We start from the raw sequence: 17,720 nt of genomic DNA, 5'->3' as shown, positions 1-17,720 counted from the left end.
TTCTTTTCAAAACAAAAGTAAAAATAAGTGGATCACATGACTCATTTCCCTTCAAAGGAATATCAATATGACATCACTAAAGCCAGCCATTTTCCAACATCCTGCTTTCTTTTTGAAGATACTTTCGCCCATCCAAATAAGTGTAACTATTTACAATACATGTTCATATTTAGTTACCATTACATTAGTGCATAGAACTGATAAATCTATGAGTCCCTAAAGTGTAAATGTAATTTGCTGGTATGTGGAATGCCCAGATTATGCATTGGTAAACTTGTCTGGAGGTTTCTTTAATTGCTCACAGTGATCTGTGGGATTATCATTCTTGGATGTTGTTGCTAGTTGCATTTGGAATCCTGTCATGGATATGATAGAACTGTAATGGATCTGATTTATTCTCAGTTACATCTCAATGTTGTGCCTGTGTGTAATGACTTCATAGGACATTGGTTCTGAACAAACCTTTGCCAAGTCAACTGGTTGCCACATACCTTCAGGGGGTCCTGGAAGTGAACTTGTTGTCCCAACTCTAAACTTGACAACCGTGCACCTGCTTGTTATTGTGCATCTTGGTCACCTTCCCTCATAGTTTCAAAAAAATGCTCTCTAGTTTCTGATAAAGTAGAATGGGTAAGAGTAGGTTGGTACGCAATGGTCTGCCAAATGTGATGGAATAGTTCCACTTAAAAGCTGTCACACTCGGGTCTAATATTGCAATGTAGATCTTACTTCATTTGTCGACATTTAAGAATTAGAGATTGCACCATGTGAATCATTCATTCAGCCAGGCCATTGAATCTATGGGAATGAGAAGAAGTAGTGTGATCGATATCTCACTTCTCATAAATATCCTGAAATGATTTACCAATAAATTGCAGACATTCATAAACCATTATGATCTCTCTAGGTGCATCAAATAAACTGAAAGTAGCATTTAGAATGAGCACAACAGTTGTGACTGATTCACTGTGCAATTGTCGAATAATGGGGCACTTGATAAAATAGTCAACGATGATGATGTAGTCAGTGCCATGGACATGGTAGAGCTCGGATTTAATTTTGGACTGAAGATGGGTGGGAACTTCATGTGAAATCACTGGTGCATTGTGTTGACTTAACATTTCACATTTCTTGATGATGAGTTCAATGTCATTGTTCATAATCTGTAGTAAACTATTTCAATTACAAACCTTCTTGCTTGATCTATGCCCACAATTGATTGTTGAAGTTGTTGACGAATATCAGGTCGTAAAAATTCCAGTCGTTTCCTTCGTAGGATTATAAGATTGCAAAGTTCATGCTTCCGACTGTTTCAGCACCTTGTAGAGGTATTGGTGACCTTTGTGCCACAGGAAAGGCTCATCATTTCTCAACACTTCCCTTAGTATTGAAGATTTTTGAGTGAAATTGGGAATGTTTGGAGCCAAGAAATTAAAGAGACCTTGACTTCTTTGAAAATTGTCCTTTTTTTGAGGAATTGGCATGGCCTTATTATCCTCTATTTTACTTAGATCGGGGCAACACAGGAAATAGAACCAAAGAAATTGATCTGCTTCATGTTAATGGCACATTTCAGACTGTAATACACCAATCCTTCATTACATGATGCTTGCATCAATAAGTGCAGATTATGGCCAAGTGCTTGCTTCATTCCTCCCACAATGATATCTGTGCACTGACCAAGGACTACATACTTTATTCTGTGGGTGGGTTCACTTTTCAATCCATTGTTGATCCTTTTCTCTGTCAAGCAAACATGTAGCTACTGTCATTGCAATACAGCACACTCTTACATCTTAACAGTTCTTGCACAATCTCAGTTCGTCACTTGTTAAGGAAATTGTCATGGTGCTCTATTTCTGGTACTGAGATCATGTGATAAAGTTTCTTCTCTACCTAGCATTTCTATTGGGCACGTTTTCCATTGATCATTTTGTCATATTGGTTCTTGTGCATTTCTATTAGTGCAACCATTTCAGCAATCTTGTTCTGGCATTTAATCTGTTTCCTTCTTTGCCATCTCCTTCCTTCTAGCACATCTCCTTAATTTACCAATCACTCCCTTCCAACCTGGGTCATAAACTTTTACCTCATTTTCTATTTACTGTAGTGCCCAGTTCAGTCTATCCCATTCTTTCACTTCTGCTTATTTTTCTGCTGTGGCTTGCCTTACTTTCTGGCTGATTACAGCTTCATTGTTTGTTTGTAGTTCATTGCTGTAACTTCAAGGAACTTCTCATTATAACGAAAAGGATGGGACACAACTGAGTTTTGCTTCAACTCTCCACTTAGTCATTTAGGGTTTTTCGGAACCTTTCTTCTGGGGTCTTTCATTGCCCTCCTTCTGGCTGTCCCCCTCTCCAGGGTTTCTCAGTACCACCCACTCAGGGAACTTCTCCTGCCTCCTCTGAGCTCCAGCATTGCCTCTTTTTTGAGATTTTAATTTTCTCCTTTGAAGTCCTGCGTTGCTTATGAACCCTTTTTTTTAGAGTTGCCCTCTTCTTTTAGAGTTGCCCTCTATCTAGGGTCTCCTCTGATTTTGACCTTGTCCTTGCCCCTTGTCCTTTCTTCCTTCTGATTGTTGCATTAAATGTTGTACAACTTTAAATGCATTATTTTTAAAAATGTATTACTACTTTAAGACTGTGTCGTACTTTTTTTCTACACAGGCTATTGTTGCTCAGATAGTTGGCTTCCCTTTTGCCAAAGCACTGCCTGGCCATGCCCCTCTTCCCTGAGGGATTCCCTTGACATGCTTATGTCTGGCCAAACCTGTTGTAAGCCTACCGATGTGACATCACGGCAGCGAGGTATGAATATTTAGTGAGGGGGGTATCATGTGATGAGAGAGCGAGCTAATTAGGTTGCAATTTATTCAAATGTATTAAAATCAGGTTCTCGCCCATTATGGGCATGAACTTGATTACATCACCGCCAAGGGACAGGGAAAATCAGAAATAGCAATCTTGCCGGCGAGATTCACGATTTCCAGTTCGCTCTGTTTTTTGCACCCCTACTGCTGATCCTTTGCAAGGAAAGTCTGGGCTCAAAATCCCGCTGTTTGAAACATCTTATTTCCAGACAAGGTACTGCTAAAGTATCCAGTATCTAATTGCCATCTCAGGTGGAGACAATGGGAGTTCATGGGAGATGAGTATCATCTCATCAAGAGATACCCTGTGCGTGTGCGTGCGTGCATGTGTGTGTGCGTGCATGTGTGTGTGCGTGTGCGTGTGTGTGTGCGTCCCAATGCTGGGGTGTCAGAATGTGTGCCACACAGAAGCAGGCAGCATCTCTGCAAAAGTCAATTGTGGGTATATCTCTGATTATTGAAATAAGCCAATCAGCAAAGACCACAGCTGAAACAGGAACAGAGGAGCTTTTCCACAAAACTTCTGAACACCGGAATCTCAAAACTGGCTATTCGCCTGTTGAAGTCAGCGCTCCTGAATCTCAAAACCGACTATTCACCTGCTGAAATCCCTGCCACTGGAATCTCAAATCACAATTGGCCCACAATGCTCAATCATCTACCCCTCACAAGTCAAGGACCGTTTCGTGTACCGTTTTTATAACTTCTTTACTTTGAACTCAATTCTCATTTCTAATCTGTATGAATGTATATGCATGTGTTTTATAATTTTCTTGTCTTTAGTAGTTAATAAACTCACTCTATTTTTAACTCCAGAATGTCTGGTTCAATTGATTCCTTTTAAAATGTAAATATTGCGAGGAGTAAAAGGTATCCACAAGGGGAGGGACCCTATTAGATTAACCTTGTTGTGACCAGCAGAGGGGGAGTTTGAATAGAGAAAGGGAGCCAGTTCATCCGTCCTCACCCGGGACATACAAATTTGGGTGAACCCAGACAGAGGGTAACAAATTGGGGGATCTCACCCGGGTTTACATATTTTGGGAAGCCTCACCCGGGGACTGGGTGTGACATTACATTATCAGTGCACAGCTCTGCCTGTATTATTTTGATGTGGTTTGATGTGTTCAAGTGTAAATAAATACAGGCATTATAATAAAAGCACTGATAATTTTTAACCATAGTTGTCTTCTGCAATGTGGACCTTAGCCCTTCCATCTGTTTCTCTGAAAGCCATGCAACTGGGTTCAGTGTGTGACGGGCTGTTCAAAGTGAATGCTCCATTAAAGGAAGTTGAGTCGGACAAATGTAGCCCTTGGCCCTTTGCGCTGAAGAACTTTGCTGACATTCAGTGTATTCACACTACAGGCTCCACTGGAAGCAGCTTCTTAAATCGTGCTTCAGATTGCAGGTTACCACAGAGCCAAACCACTTGTATTCCAGGAATTTGAAAGAAAGATGAAGTTGTATTTACATAGCACCTTGCACGACCTTCAAGCACTCCAAAGCACTTAGCAAGCAATGAAGTGCTTTTGAAGTGTAGTCGCTGTTATGTTGAAGATGTGGCATCTACTTTAATTGTGCTGCTCAAATGTCCAAATCTGAAAATGTCAACGCTTGTCAAAATAGGTGGAAAGAAATATTTTTCTCCCAAAAAGACTTAAAGATCTATATACTATAATAGATGTTGTGGATTTTTAGAAGTTATTTACATAGTTATGTACCTATTTGTGAATCAGTAATAAAAATAATCAAAAAAGTAACAACATAGGTGAAGCAATCAGGAAAGAAAAAAAAACAAAATTTCAGCAGAAGCTGCTGAATTTCCCTTGCCCCTGAGGAATAAGTTCATTTACTACATGACTTCTAACAGAAACTGTGCTTCACTGTGAGGGGAAAGTCACAGTGAGAGAGAGAGTATATATGTTTGGAAAATGTTACAAAATATAATCAATTTCATTTTTTGATGTTCTCATTCATTATTAAAATGTAATTGTCAATTTGTATTGTATTTGATTAATAACTGTAGTCAGACTAGCTCACACAGAAGCAGCAGGGAAGTTGCCAATGTATTAACCCTCAGCGCATGCTTATGACTTAACATTAAAAATACTTACGTTTTCCTATTCGTCTTTGGCCACTCTAAAACCACAACCACAAGTCAGCCGTAGGGTACACCTCCCAATGTTATGAACTAAAATCAAAGCCAGTTAGGAGAGTTAACAGAAATTTTCCTGAACCTATCAATTGGCTAATGATTACATTACTGTGATCCTAGCATCTCTGAAAACAATTCTGTGGGTACAGTAAGTAATAAACATATTTGCAGAATGGTGCAAGCAAAGCCACATGGTGTACGAGCATAAAGTCAGAATATGTATGGAATTAAAGATAATCACGATAGACGTATGCAGTCTCTTTAGTAGACACACTTTACTGAAAGAAATATACTGACAGTGAAGATGACACCAGAGACAGAGGGAATAGATACAGCCATCTTGTGCCACAGAACGTTCGAGGCTTCCATGGTAAGTAAATTATGGTGATATTTTTTCCAGTTCTGATGGAGGGTCTTGTCCACAGGCAATCGTAAGTCTAGTTACTCATGATCTGTCAGCAGTCATGGTAGACAAGTCTTCCCACTGGATATTGGAGGATTTGAGGAATTCGCTCCTACATTTGTACATTTCTTAATCATAAATGTACAAAAGGTCAATGGTAAAACTATCAGTGTCCATGTCAATAGCTCCAGTCTAGAATCATTACTGGCTCTGTCATTAACATTGGAACTGATGTAAGGCCAACTTTGGAATATCATGTCATCAACCTCCAATAAAGATCCTGGAAGTTTCTGAAAAGATTGGAACACTTTTAAAAAAACTGAAACAAGTTATAGAAAAGGGTTTTTTTAAAAAAACTGCATTATTTAGAAAGAAGTGTGATTAAAATACAGTTAAAACAACTTAAACTGTGGAAATAAGGAGGAAAGAATGAAGAGACAGGGGACCACGGAAATATATGGTGGGATTCTACGGCCTCGCTCGAGCGAGACCGGAAATTCCCATTCAAGGTCAGCAGACATTTCCGTTGTCTGCCCTCGCCCTCTCCGGTTCCATGGCGGGCGAGGAGGTAGAATTTCAGCGGCGATAGATGAACTCATCTGTTGGTGGTGAGGGTCTCACCTCTAGGCTGTCTGGAGAACTGGCAAGAGACCTCCACTGTCTCTTCTTTGGAAGGCCTGCCTTAATATGATGCCAATCAGGCAGATCCGGGGGCACTAATGGGCCTTCTTCCAGAATCAAGCCCCTGGGGGCAAAGCTCCTATCTGCCCAGAGCTGCCAGCCAATTAGATGGTGGTAGCTTCCAGGATCGCCAGCTCCATGGAGGATTCAGGACTCGCGAGATGAGTCAGTAATGGGATGGAGAAGGGGTTTTTAAGTCTTGGGGGGTCGCAGGGAGAGATGGGCAAGGGGGGAGGGAGGGGTGACTGGTTGTCAATGGCCACACCCCTGCTCCACATCTGTGCCTTCCATCATGTGCAGAATGGTGCAGAATGGACCCCCTCCCCCACAGGCAACCCACACAGTTTAGCTTGTTGGCAGGCCTACCTGGAGCTGGGATAGTTGCAGCAGAGACAGGAAGAGGCCTAATTGGTCATCAATTGGCCCCTGAGGGGTGTCAAGTGGAGGCAGGGCAGGGAAGTCAACCGTGGGCCTTCCTGCCCACAATCTGCTTCCAGGGAAAACATTGGTTATCTGTCCTGATGTCCAATCCACCAAATTTTCAGGACCCCTCAACTCCTTCAGGGGCAGAAGATTCTCAGGCATTCTTTATTGCCATTTTAAGGCAGTTATTTCAGTAATTATTGGGATTCAAGCTTCAGTGACATTATTCCTCCAAAATTTTATTTATTTCTTTAAACATAGGGTTTGTTTAAAATCACACAAGTAAACAGAAAACTGGCTGGTCGGATTATCACAAGGACACAGGGTGAATGCTCAAATAGGAACAGATTTTTTCATAAACTGGCTTGATGAAATGGATGTCATTAAGAATAATAAAAGAAATAGAAAAGTGACCCTGTCGATTCCTTTATCAAATCAAGTCATGAATGGGTGGTTGGAGATTGCCAGGTATTATTAACAAAGCTCAGCTGAAAGATATTAAAGATGTTATATTGGAGGAATTGAGCTTGTTCTGATAATGCCATTCAAATGGGATTATTAAAAAATAAAGTGTTGAAGATGAAAGAGATAAAGAGCTGAATCTGTGGGAGTTATCAGGGGAAATCATGAATAAGGCCACCGGGGGGTAAGGATGGTTCAACTTGCTTTGTAGTGACATTGTAAAATAGGCTTTTGAAGATTTTCTCTCTGTGATATTTCCAACATAATGCTTTCAGAATCTGGAATTAAGAAAGTGAAAGTCCTCAGAGACATATTTCCAGTCTTGGTGTGGAGTGTGGTGGGTGAACTCATCGGTCATAGCCAGGATTTTCACTGGATAGGAGTTGGGGTTTGGAGAATTGGCACCACACTCTTGTACCACGATCTCCGCTGCAAAATTGATGTCTTTATTCTGGGAGATAATCTGGTCCCAGCTCGAATTGGGGTTTGAGGCCCGACTATAGGCAGGAGCATGCAAGCTTCCTTTGTAGCCCCCAAAGGCTTTGGTGTTCTTTAATTGGGTTTGATCCAGTTTCTTCAGAAAAGTGTCGATTCATTTATGCTGAAGATCCCATTCACGACTGGCTGACTGTGTCAGTGGTATTTGCTACCAAATAAACCTGTTGGACTTTAACCTGGTGTTGTGAGACTTCTTACAGTGGATTGTGGACAGAGATGTCACAATTTGTTTCAACAGAATCATACTTGCAGCCCCCAGTCCAGTACATGGCGGGGCAGGGGGTGGGAGGGGGGTTGGGGGTGGCGGGGGGGTGGGGGGGGGTGGGTGGTGGTGGGAGATGGGGGAGAGCGGGGGACGGAGTGTTAAAAGGCACAATAAATGCACCAGCTGTTAGCAACAGTAGTGGTTGAGAAGGATGATGCATGAGATGCCAGTGTCTAATGAAGAAGGTGAGTAATGATGGACATGTTTTCAAACACTGATCTTACATTAATTACATAGGCTGAGGGTACCAAGAAGACAGGGAATCACCATTTAATGGGACAATAAATCTACAAACCATAAGTCGTTATTGGAAGAATTTAACGTCACTTGAAACCTTTAAATAACATCAATACCAATTGCTGGTTTTGGAGAGGGTATAGGAAGGGGATAGAAAATTGCGTGCGATTGTCTCCATGTTCACAATGGAGAAAGAAGCACGTTCGGGACTATTTTGCTGACCATTGCCCCAGGGGACAGGGTGTGATTGGGGGTGGAGATCAATTGTAGCAGGTTTCTACTCGCTTCACATTGCCATGCTCAATGTTGCTGGGGTAACTAGGCAGGAGAGGGCATCTTGTATGTGTTTCACTGAAAAAGAAGCAAAATACTTACATTTATACAGCATCACTCAAGACTTAAGAAGTTCCGAAAGCAACGTTTGAAGTGTAATCACTAAAGAAATGCAGTGTCATTGTGGGTACAACAAACACCCACACGCAGCAAATTGGTAGTAACAAGATAATCTACCGCACTAATGTTGATTGTGATATAGTGGTTCAATTGATCTGTGTTTGATTGTGTTGGTCTATTTCCTGATTTATGTGACTGTACTTGATTACTTAAGCCTATGGGTAGAGCTCGAGAGCTTAGGAAATCTGAGAAGCTTCTAGAAAAGACCTGGGTTCTGTTTGACACTATGTGTCTGCAAGAAATCCTATAAATGTTGATGTATTTTGAAGCATTGTATATAAAGCTGTTGTAGATTTGGAACTAGTTTAACATCTGCATTGCGCTGAGATAAATTAGACATTTAAGATATACAGCAAACTGCTGAATACTTAACAGTGACAACAATGAAATTGAGAAAAATTTAGCTCAAGAACAACTTCTTTAATGACTGGGAGATCATCCGATGTCATGGGAATGATGGATTTCAAGGTTCATGACCTACCCGCTCACTGCAGTGATGGACGGTCTACATGTAGAAGATGTTATTTATACATTGGCCTGAGGAAATTAGGAAAATTATTGGATTGGCTTGCCAGTCTCGAGGGAAAGCGCCCACACAGGTAGATCTTCATTGCTGGGTGATGGGGGTGGGCTGGAGTTGTCACTGCTTGCAATTAGAAAAGACCCATTTATTCCAACTCTTTCATTCCTTTCTGCTAACCAGCTTTCTAATCATCTCAAGACACTACCCACAATTTCATGTGCTTCAACTTTACGCCTGCTATGTTAGACCTTGTCAAAAGTCTTCTGAAAGTCGAAGTAAACCACATCCGCCGGTTCTCCCTGGTCAACTCTATTAGTTAAATCCTCAAAGAATTACAGTAGATTTGTCAAGCATAATTTCCCTTTCATAAATCTATGCTGCTGTGTCTGATTATACAACTGCTTTCCAAAAGCCGTGCTACGAAATCCTTAATAATGGACTCTAGCAGCTTCCCTACTATCAACGTTAGGCTCACTGGTCTATAGTTCCATGCTTTCTCTCTACCTGCCTTTTTGAATAGCAGGCTACCCTCCAATCCAGAGTCCATACAATTTTGGAAAATGACCACCGATGGATCTACTATTGCTCGGGCTACTTCCTTAAGTACTCTGGGATGAAGAATATCAGGGCGGCACGGTAGCACAGTGGTTAGCACTGCTGCTTCACAGCTCCAGGGTCCCGGGTTCAATTCCTGGCTCGGGTCACTGTCTGTGTGGAGTTTGCACATTCTCCTCGTGTCTGCGTGGGTTTCCTCCGGGTGCTCCGGTTTCCTCCCACAGTCCAAAGATGTGCGGGTTAGGTTGATTGGCCAGGTTAAAAATTGCCCCTTAGAGTCCTGAGATGCGTAGGTTAGAGGGATTAGCGGGTAAAATATGTGGGAGTAGGGCCTGGGTGGGATTGTGGTCGGTGCAGACTCGATGGGCCGAATGGCCTCCTTCTGCACTGTAGGGATTCTATGATTCTATGATCAGGCCCTGGAGATTTATCCACCTTCAATCCCATTAATTTCCCTAAAACCATTTCTCTACTAATATTGATCTCCTTCAGCTCCTCGCTAAAACGTGCGTTTCTCAGAACTTCCAGTACAATTTTCATGTCTTCCTTTGTGAAGACAGAAGGAAAGTATGAATTTAGTTCCTCAGCCATTTCTTTGTTCCTCGTTATGAATTCCCCTTTTTCCAACTGTAAGGAGCCTACATTCATTTTTGTCAATCTTTATCTCTTTAAATACTTACAGAAATATTTAGTCAGTTTTTATGTTCTGCACTAGCTTAGTTTCATACTTTATTTTCCCCATCTTAATTAATCCCTTAGTCTGCCTTTGCTGAATGTTAAATTGCCCCCAATCCTCAGGTCTATTGATTTTTCTTGCCAATTTGTATTCTTCTTCCTTGAATCTGCTACTGGGCAGGATTTTATGGTCTCGCTCGTCCCGAAACCATAAAATCCTGCCCGAGGTCAATGGACCTTTCCATGGTCCGCCCCTCACCAGCTCCAATTCCTGTGGTGGGCAGGACGGTAAAATTCCTGCCACTATCTCTAATTTCCCTTTTAAGTCATGGTTTGGCTTTCCACTCTTGCGCCAGATAGGAATAAACAACTTTGGAGTTCACCTCTTCATTTCTTGAATGCCCACCATTGCCTGTCTGCTGTCCTTCCTTTCAGTAATGTTTCCCAGTCCATCAGAGCCAACTCACGCCTCATACCATCATAGTTATTGAGTTTATTGAGATTCAGGACCCTGGTCTCAGAACCAACTACCTCACTATCTATCTTGATAAAGAATTCTATCATATTATGATCACACATCTCCAAGGGTTCTCTCACAACTAGATTGACAACTAATCCTTTTCCATTGCACAATACCTAGTCCAAGATGGCCTGTTCTCTCGTTGGTTCCTCAACATATTGGTCCAGAAAACCATCCTGTACTGTGACTAATATGACTCACCCAATCTATATGCAGATTAAAATCACCCATAATCACACGTTCCTTTAACACATGCATCTCTGATTTCCTGCTCCCAACATTAGCAGTCGTGTATTTCGTCCCTTGGTATTTTTTAACTCAACCCACGCAGATTCCACATCATCTGTGATAATATCTTTCCTCAATATTGTGTATTTTATCTTCTTTAATCAGCAATGCAACTCTTCCACCTTTTCCTTTCTGCCTGTCCCTCCTAAACACTGAATAGCCCTCAATGTTTAGTTCCCATCCTTGTTCAATTTAGAGCCATGTCTCCATAATCCCAACTATATCATACCTCTTTACATCTATCTGTGCAACTGATTCATCCATTTTATTCTGAATGCTTTGAGCATTCAGGTACAAAACTTTAAGATTAGTACTTTTAACGCTACTTGTCCCGTTCCTACTATTTTTTACTGCGCCCTTATCTGATTCTATCCACTATGAGAAGGATGTGGAAGTGCTGGAAAGAGTGCAGAGGAGATTTACCAGGATGCTGCCTGGTTTGGAGGGTAGGTCTGATGAGGAAAGGTTGAGGGAGCTAGGGCTGTTCTCTCTGGAGCGGAGGAGGCTGAGGGGAGACTTAATAGAGGTTTATAAAATGATGAAGGGGATAGATAGTGAACGTTCAAAGACTATTTCCTCGGGTGGATGGAGCTATTACAAGGGGGCATAACTATAGGGTTCGTGGTGGGAGATATAGGAAGGATATCAGAGGTAGGTTCTTTACGCAGAGAGTGGTTGGGATGTGGAATGGACTGCCTGCAGTGATAGTGGAGTCAGACACTTTAGGAACATTTAAGCGGTTATTGGATAGGCATATGGAGCACACCAGGATGATAGGGAGTGGGATAGCTTGATCTTGGTTTCAGATAAAGCTCGGCGCAGCATCGTGGGCCGAAGGGCCTGTTCTGTGCTGTACTGTTCTATGTTCTATGTTCTAAATGTGTAAATACTTGTTGGAAACAAATCGTTCTGGCTAAAAAGACTATGGACATGAGCAGCAGTCTTTTGGGAGATTAGACAATCCCCAAACCCAGTCTAAACCCCTACCACACAACATCATAACAACAGGCATTAAGCACATTGTCTCCATTTGTATGTAAAATTACACAATTTACTTCAGCAAGTTCATTTGGAATGGTTATTTTCTGGTGACATCTGGTCTTTTCTGGGGGTGTTTCTGCATCGTGATCAAGATGTCAATGCGATGGCCAGTGGCAGAGGAAAGGTGAAGATTGTAGAGCTGTTAGTAAATGGGGAATTAAGTTGTGATTACGGGTATTCACTCAACATAGTTTTCCATGTACAGGACAGGGCTGTAAGGATTACAACCTCTTTGTGCTTTTCCACTTGCCCTTCTACCTGTTCTTGCTTTTCCTCCTCCCTCTTCCAGCAGCTTGCCCTGCTCTGTGTGACCTCTTTTCGTTCTCCAAGTCGTGCTGTATTGTGAAGGGAATGCCAACTAATGCACCCATGTATTGGGAGCAAGTGGCTTGTGCAGAAGTATTGAATTCAGGAAAAGGTCCTTCAGCATCTGTCAAATCAATCCCTGCAAACTTGTGCAACTTGAACCAACTATGGAAAGCACCAAACACTTGTAGCATTATACCACCAGCCAGAAGCAATCAACAAACCTGTAAATAGTTGATGATCTTTTATTAACACTGGGAACTGGGGGTCCTTTCTGCTACTTAATTTGTGCACAGCTGTGTGAGCTTAAGAGAGGCCATTAGCTGGAGCGTGAGGTCTAAAATGGCAACACTGATAAATAATATAAACATGTATGATCAATCTGCTCTGCATACACACAACACTGACACCTTCACCAAAATGGTGTCCACGCAATTGCTAACAGAACTGTGCAAAAGTGCTTCAGATGCCATTTAACATCTAAATGGCAGAAAGCAGCAAAGTGTAGGCACTGCCAAACTCAATTTTGCACCCTTTAATGAGTTGAAGGGGAAGTCAGATATATTCTGCAGAGAGAAAGGATGTAGTGGGAAGCTCAGTTGAGCCTTTGTAGCCTTTTCCTCTTCCCATAGTAACAGCTGGTTCCAGTAATAGCCATTTTGCACCCATTCAGAAATTTGAGTGCTCAGACCCACTCTAGTGACCTCAGCATATAATCTAGGCTGACCCTTCAGTGCATTATTGAGACAGAGTGGCATTGTTGTTCTGAAGAAGAGTTCATGCGGACTCGAAACATTAACTCTGTTTCTCTCTCCACAGATGCTGCCAGACCTGTTGCGTTTTCCCACCATTTTCTGTTTTTATTTCAGATCTCCAGCATCTGAAATATTTTGCTTTTATCATACTGCATTGTTGGAGGTTTAGATGAGGTTCTGTCTGTCTGATATAAAAGGATTCCGGGCCACTGTTTGAAAAAGAGCAGCAGGAGCACTATGAGCTAAAGGGCGTTTGTATCTGGCCTTGATTGATCTTATTGTCACTTGTCAAGCGGTCTTTAGGGAGCAATTAAAGCAGAGGCAGCTGAAGAACAGAACAAGTCAGAAATGATATTCTTCGTGGTCCAAATTTTAATGCTTACTGAGAGTTAGTGAATTAAAGTTCCATTACATTATGGCGGGGCTATATTATGGTCTTAGACTCTGTACATTCCTCAAACATAATCACTGAATTGCATAAATTTTCTTTACAGAAAGGATTATGAGGGAAAATGATGCAGGTATTCATATTGCTTGGAAGACAGAGGAGGTTTTATTATAAATTCCAGGACAAACCTCAAAGCAAGATTAGAGTTTAGAAGCAGATTTATTCTGCACAGTAGCAGATATGTGAACTGGAATGGGTGCTCCCTGTACAGAGACTCCACTCTCCAGAATGACAGATCAAAGAATCAGAAATAGTGTGTCCTCCAACCCATTTCCCGTGGATTCCTTGATGGGATTGTCACACCATTCTGGGAGTCTAGACTGAAGCAGTTAATGTTCATAGAAATCATAGAAATCATAGAAACCCTACAGTACAGAAAGAGGCCATTCGGCCCATCGAGTCTGCACCGACCACAATCCCACCCAGGCCCTACCCCCATATCCCTACATATTTTACCCACTAATCCCTCTAATCTACGCATCCCAGGACACTAAGGGGCAATTTTAGCATGGCCCAATCAACCTAACCCGCACATCTTTGGACTGTGGGAGGAAACCGGAGCACCCGGAGGAAACCCACGCTGACACGAGGAGAATGTGCAAACTCCACACAGACAGTGACCCAAGCCGGGAATCGAACCCAGGTCCCTGGAGCTGTGAAGCAGCAGTGCTAATCACTGTGCTACCGTGCCGCCCACTTGTTGGATCAACATCTCTGAACAGAATGGCTATCTGTTTAGAAAGAGAATTGAGGACTTCAATCTAGTTAGAATGAATCATAGGGAATAGCAGTACATACATACAAACATGTGGGCAAAGTATTGGAAAGGATTATAAGAGATAGGATTTATAATCACCTAGAAAGGAATAATTTGATTAGGGACAGTCAGCACGGTTTTGTGAAGGGTAGGTCGTGCCTCACGGACCTAATTGAGTTCTTTGAGAAGGTGACCAAAGAGGTGGATGAGGGTAAAGCGGTTGATGTGGTGTATATGGATTTCAGCAAAGCGTTTGATAAGGTTCCCCATGGTAAGCTTTTGCAGAAAATATGGACACATGGGATTGAGGGTGATTTAGTGGTTTGGATCAGGAATTGGCTAGCTGTAAGAAAACAGAGGGTGGTGGTTGATGGGAAATATTCATCCTGGAGTTCAGTTACTAGTGGTGTACCGCAAGGATCTGTTTTGGGGCCACTGCTGTTTGTCATTTTTATTAATGACCTGGATGAGGGCGTGGAAGGATGCATTAGTAAATTTGGGGATGACACTAAAGTCGGTGGAGTTGTAGACAGTGCGGAGGGAAGTGGCAGGTTACAGAGGGACATAGATAAGCTGCAGAACTGGGCTGAGAGGTGGCAAATGGAGTTTAATGCGGAAAAGTGTGAGGTGATTCACTTTGGAAGGAGTAACAGGAATACAGAGTACTGGGGCTAATGGTAAGATACTTGGTAGTGTGGATGAACAGAGGGATCTGGGTGTCCATGTGCATAGATCCCTGAAAGTTGGCACCCAGGTTGATAGGGTTGTTAAGAAGGCGTACGGTGTGTTAGCTTTTATTGGTAGAGGGATTGAGTTTCGGAGCCAGGAGGTCATGCTGCAACTGTACAAAACTCTGGTGCGGCCGCATTTGGAGTATTGCGTACAGTTCTGGTCACCGTATTATAGGAAAGATGTGGAAGTGTTGGAAAGGGTGCAGAGGAGATTTACCAGGATGTTGCCTGGTATGGTGGGAAAATCGTATGAGGAAAGGCTGAGGGGCTTGAGGTTGTTGTCGTTAGAGAGAAGAAGGTTAAGAGGTGACTTAATAGAGGCATACAAGATGATCAGAGGATTAGATAGGGTGGATAGTGAGAGCCTTTTTCCTCGGATGGTGTTGGCTAGCATGAGGGGACATAGCTTTAAATTGAGGGGTGAGAGATACAGGACAGATGTTAGAGGTAGGTTCTTTACTCAGAGAGTAGTAAGGGCGTGGAATGCCCCGCCTGCAGCAGTAGCGGACTCGTCAACATTAAGAGCATTCAAATGGTTATTAGATAAACATATGGATGATATTGGAATAGTGTAGATTAGAGGGGTTTTAGATTGGTACCACTGGTCGGCGCAACATCGAGGGCCGAAGGGCCTGTACTGCGCTGTAATGTTCTATGTTCTATATGAACAAGTAGGACATTCAGCTTCTCAAGCCTGTTCTACCATTTAATAAGATCATAGCTGATCTGATAGTAACCTCAAATCTGCACTTCACCCACCCCTGATTACCTTTCACCACCTCGTTCACCAACAATCTATCCACCTCTTCCTGAAGAAATATTCAAAGCCTGTGCTTCCACTGCCTTTTCTGGAAGAGAGTTCCAGAGACTTATCACCCTCAGAGAAAAAATATCTCCTCATCTCCATTTTAAATGGGTGACCCTTTATTTTTAAACAATGACCTCTCATTCTAGATTCTCCCGCATGAGGAAACATCTTCTCCACATCCACTCCGTCAAGACTCCTCATCTTGTATGTTTCAACCAAGTCATCTCTTACTCTTCTAAACTCCAGTGGATACAAGCCTAGTCTGTCCAACCTTTCTTCATAAGACAACCCGCCCATTCCAGGTATTCATCTGGTAAACCTTCTCTGAACTGCTTCCAACACATTTAAATCTTTCCTTAAATAAGGTGACCAATACTGCACACAGTTTCTCTAAATGTGGTCTCTCTAGTGCCTTGTACAACTGAAACATGACCTCCCAACTTTTGTATTCAATTCCGCTTGCAATAAGCAATAAGATTCTATTAGCTTTCCTAATAACTTCCTGTAGCTGTACACCAACTTTTTGTGGTTCATGTACTAGGACACCCAGATCCCTCTCCATCTCAGAATTCTGCAATCTCTCACCATCTAGATAATATACTTCTCTTTTATTCTTCCTGTCAAAAGAAGAATTTTGCATTTGCCCACATTATACTCCGTTTGCCAGATATTTGCACTCACGTAACCATCTATATTATTTAGTCCCTTCAGCCAGTTCTGCCATTCAGTGAAATCATGACAGATTTGTGATCTAACTCCTTTTATCTGCCTTTTTCCCCACGTTCCTAATAATTCTGGTTCACAAAAGTCGCTGAATCTCGGACTCAAAATTAACAACTGATCTAGCTTCAATTGTCATTTGCATAAGAGAATTCCAAACATCGACAAATCTGTGTGTGTAGAAGTATTTCCTAATTTCGCCTCTGGCTCTAATTTTTAGATCTGTGCCAGGCTCCCCAGTGGGGAAATTGTTCGTCTCCATTTACCCAGCTTTCCCTCCTTCAAATTTTGTCAAAACAACCCCTAACTTCCTAATTTTCCAGCGGTTAAACATTAGTTCCTGTAATTTTCTTGCAACTTAATTCCAGGTATCATTCTATCAGAGCAGGTCAATGGCTACGAATCCTGTGCCAAGTAGCTCACCTCCTGATCAAGTCAGGAGTGTAATAGAATATTCTTCACTTGCCTGGATGGCTGCAGCTCCAACGACACTCGAGAACTTCGACACCAACTACGCAAAGTAGCCACTTGATTGCTATCCCTTCCACAAACATTCACTCCCTCCACCACCAACAAACAGTGCCAGCAGTGTGTATCATCTACAAGATGCACTGCACAAACTCACCGAGGTTCCTTAGACAACACCTTCCAAACCCACAACCACAATTCTCTAGAAGGACAAGAGCAGCGGATACCTGGGAACTCCACCACCTGGAAGTTCCCCTCTAAGCCACTCACCATCCTGACTCGGAAATATATTGACGTTCCTTCACTGTTGCTAGGTCAAATTCCTGGAATTCCCTCCCTAGCTGCACTGTGGGTTTACCTATACATCGGGGACTGCAGTGGTTCAAGAAGGCAGCTCACTACCACCTTAAGGGCAACTAGGGATGGGCAATAAATGCTGGTCTAGCCAGCAATGCCCGCATCCCATAAATTAACAAAAGAAATTCTGGTAAACATGCACTAAAATCCCTCCAATGTGAATGTATGCTTCCAAAGGTGTGGTACTCTGAAATGCTCACTTCATGGGTGGTCCAACCGGAGCCTTGTACAGCTGTGGCGTGACTTTACTCCTCAGTACAGTAGTCCTCTGGATATAAAGGCCAACATTATATTAGTCATGTTGATGATCTATGAG

The sequence above is a fragment of the Mustelus asterias genome, chromosome 12 (genome assembly GCF_964213995.1).
Source record: "Mustelus asterias chromosome 12, sMusAst1.hap1.1, whole genome shotgun sequence".
NCBI lineage: Eukaryota > Metazoa > Chordata > Chondrichthyes > Carcharhiniformes > Triakidae > Mustelus > Mustelus asterias.
This window is presented reverse-complemented; position numbering follows the sequence as displayed.